Source organism: Gossypium raimondii, chromosome 3, assembly GCF_025698545.1.
Source record: "Gossypium raimondii isolate GPD5lz chromosome 3, ASM2569854v1, whole genome shotgun sequence".
NCBI classification, from domain to species: domain Eukaryota; kingdom Viridiplantae; phylum Streptophyta; class Magnoliopsida; order Malvales; family Malvaceae; genus Gossypium; species Gossypium raimondii.
In genome coordinates this window covers 48,941,095-48,944,618 of record NC_068567.1, presented here as the reverse complement: position 1 = coordinate 48,944,618, position 3,524 = coordinate 48,941,095, and the positions used below count along the sequence as shown (strand labels likewise).

The 3,524-nt window shown below is 33.0% G+C and overlaps 1 non-coding gene across 1 annotated transcript; it reads right to left on the bottom strand.

Annotated features, from left to right (window-relative positions):
* Positions 1–2,097: 2,097 nt before the first annotated feature.
* LOC128040189 (small nucleolar RNA R71) lies at positions 2,098–2,205 on the bottom strand. Its single transcript, XR_008194847.1, has one exon. It is a non-coding gene; the product is annotated as a small nucleolar RNA R71 (small nucleolar RNA).
* Between the last annotated feature and the right edge of the window lie 1,319 nt (positions 2,206–3,524).

The window sequence follows — 3,524 nt, the reverse complement described above, 5'->3', positions numbered from 1 at the left end:
ATTGATTATAAAAGCCAAAGAAGGAAACCCTAAAATGGGCAAAAAAACAAACTTAGGAAAATAAATAGAGGGTAGCGGCTGAGTACAGATAGGAAGAGGAAGACAAAGGCAATCCTTCTCAGCCACCACAGGTCACTGCATCCCTAGAGTGTGGGTTGGATCAGCGAAAGCTATCTTCCTAAAGTTATTTCGTTATTTCTTGATTACTCTTTGTGAACTGCTCTGATGAAAATAATGTTGAATGATATTTTGGATTTGAATTTTAATTGCCAACCTATAAGCTAAATCTTATAGGGTTGGGATTACTTGATGAGACTCTTATTTTCTTTAATAACTGAAGCATAGATATATTTTAATAACACTATTCCATTCAATGGTTTTTTTACAAAATTACATGTTTGCAAGCTCTAGACATAGATGGATGTACAACATGTTCATTAAATTAATCTAATTTTGACAAGGTTAGGTTAATGAGATTGAAATTGAAAGAAATGAGCAAGTGTTGGACCGAATACTTGTAGCAGCCTCTAGACATAGAGCAGCTTTCTTACGGGAAGAAAATAAAATAGTACAGGGTACCATGCCAAAGGCCTATAGACATATATCGCTTAAGGCAAGATAACTTAAGGTCTTGTTCTCAAAAGAAACAGACCATTTTAGAACTCTTCTTAGTAGTAGATTGAGTATGGTTTTCCTGAGGCATTACTATCAGTAAAGGTAGATTCCTAGTAATCCTGACCTTTTAAATCAACATCGTAGACCTACTATCCTTTGCCGTAGTAGCTTTGCCAAAGCATTTTTAGTTGTTCACTTGTTCGTTTGCATATTATTCACGTAATTATTCTCAAATTTGTCATTGCATTCTTACTATTGTCTTGTCATAGCATTTTCCATTATTTATCAGTTACACATATTGCACACATCATTATTCCATCAAATTGCCATTGCGTTCTTATCATTATTTTTTTCATAACATTAACCATATTCATTATAATAACTCAACCATTTTATAGCTATTTGATCCCTGTGGAAATGATCTCACTTATCACTTTATTACTTGATTCGACCTGTATACTTGCACAATTCGCATATCATTTCACACGCGACAATCCTACATGACGTCCAGTGACCAACAACTTCACATTTCCAATGAAAATTAGGTCATCCGTTACCCAGGTAGTTATCCCAAGAGTGAGCTCCTAATCCTTTAAATTCATGTTTTTATACTTAAGAGAGCATTTGGAAGAAAATGAGTGAAAATCAAAAAATTAGAGTAAGGTATAGGAGCCACATGGCCGTGTGAGCCACACGGGCTTACACACAGCCATGTGGCAGGCCATGTCAATTTCGTGAATTGGCACTCTGAATTGAGGAAAAACACATTTTTTAGGTTTTTCAAGCATTCTAAGTCGTATATATGACAAAAATAAGAAGATAGGAGGTAGAAGTTATATACTATTCAAGAAAACAACTCGAAAAACACCATTGAAGCCAACTCTAAAGTAGATTTCCGTCAAGATTGAAGATTCCAAGTTGATTTGTTAGGATATTATCATGAGTTTCTTTATTTCTTTTGGTTATACTGTGTCTTGAATGTTTTTATTTTCAAGCATGAAATAATTTTATAAATGCCTAGGGAGATGAACCCTATGATGAACTCTGTCTTTTGATTTTTTTCACAATAAATACTTAAATCTTCTTCTCAATTATGTGTGCTTAATTCTTGGTTTAATATTTCTAGATTATTGATTTATGTTTGATGTGCTTAAATTAGAAGAAGAATAAACCCTGTTTAAGAGTAGATCTTGTGTAATTGAGTGGAGTTGTATACAATTCAAATAGTGCAACAATATGTTCAGTTTGATGGTTCCAAGATGATGATCTAAAAGCTCATTTGGCTAACTTTCTAGAGATTTGCCAAACATTTAAGATTAATGGTGTTACTGATGATGTCATACGCTTATGGTTGTTCCCATTCTCTTTAAGAAGTAAGGTAAAAAAAATAGTTGAATTCACTTCCATGAGGTTCTATCACAACTTGGAATCAGATGATTGAGAAGTTTTTTATTGAAATGTTTTCTACCGACTAAAATAGCTAAGTTGAGGGACGACATCTCTTCATCTTTCCCAAATTGAGCTTGAGACACTATATGATGCATGGGAGAGATTTAAGGATATTTTGAGAAGGTGCTCTCATCATGGGTTACCTTTGCGGTTATAAGTTCAAACCTTTAACAACGGTTTGAATCCCTCGACTAGACAGATGATTGATACAGTAGCTGGCAGAACATTGAATAACAAAACACTTGAGGCAGCCCAAGAATTTATTGAAGAGATGGCACTAAATAATTATCAATGGCAAGTCATGAGAACAAAACCTATTAAGGCAGCTAGTGCTTTTAATATGGATGCAATTGTTAAGTTGGCGAGTCAGGTTGAAGCACTGAGTAAAAAGAATGATGGTTTGAGTTGAAGTAAACATGGGAATTCGGTAATGCGATGCGACTGGAGCAGGGATGATTAATTCAGAATATTCTGTCACACCCCAAAAATGAGCCTTGAAGTTTTGAGGGTAATTTAGGGATTTTTGGATCAAAATGTATTCGGAAATTTGAATTCTGTTAACTCAAAAATATAATCAACTATGGCTTTTTTACAGTTAAATCAATTTTTGAAAAAAATGAAGAAAAAGTTTTAAAAATACTCTATTGCCCCTTCCATCTACATTAAATTCACGATAATTTCTTTCCCCGCCATTTTTGTTGTTGTCCCTTGATTTTCCCAAGCACCTTTCACTTATTTTATTTTTCAAACATCAATTCCTTTGATTTCTATCATCTACCAAGCATTAAACTTCTCTAGAATTCCATAAAAAGCTTCAAAAACACCATTGATTTGACCATTGCTCAACTTGTGGGTTTTTCAGATTTTCAATTAAAAGTTAGTTTTCTCCTTCAACTAAGGTAATGTTTCATTTTCTTATTAGTTTTTAATGATATCTAGCATTTTAAATTTAGTTTTTATCTATTGAATCAAAAGTTTTGAATAAATGTCGAAATTTGGGTCATTAATGGTGAATTTCAGGATTTTGTATAAATTCAATGTTTTAGTTTTTCAACTCATTTTGATGTGATTAGAAGGTTTCTAAAATTTCCCTAAAGTTTTGTTAAATAATTCTAAGGTTTTATTGAGTTTTCATTGAAAATGGTCATTGTATGTCGAAATTTTGAAACCATGAATCTGAGTAGTTTTGTGTAGCTTGAAGGTTGGGAATTATTCTTAGATATACAATTAGATGATTGGAATTAGTTTTATGTGATGGGAATGAGTAGGGGTTGATATTTTTACGGTTCGACTAAGCTAGTCAAAATTTTAATTTCAAGAGGGTGTAGCTTAGGCTTGTGTTTTTACTTGATTTAGGTAGGCCTATGGTTGAATTTTAATTGTTTTTACTGTGTGATTTACTTTGGTGAAGCTTTGGAATCAGTAGGACCTTCTTCGAGTAAAGCGAAAGGCAATGAAAA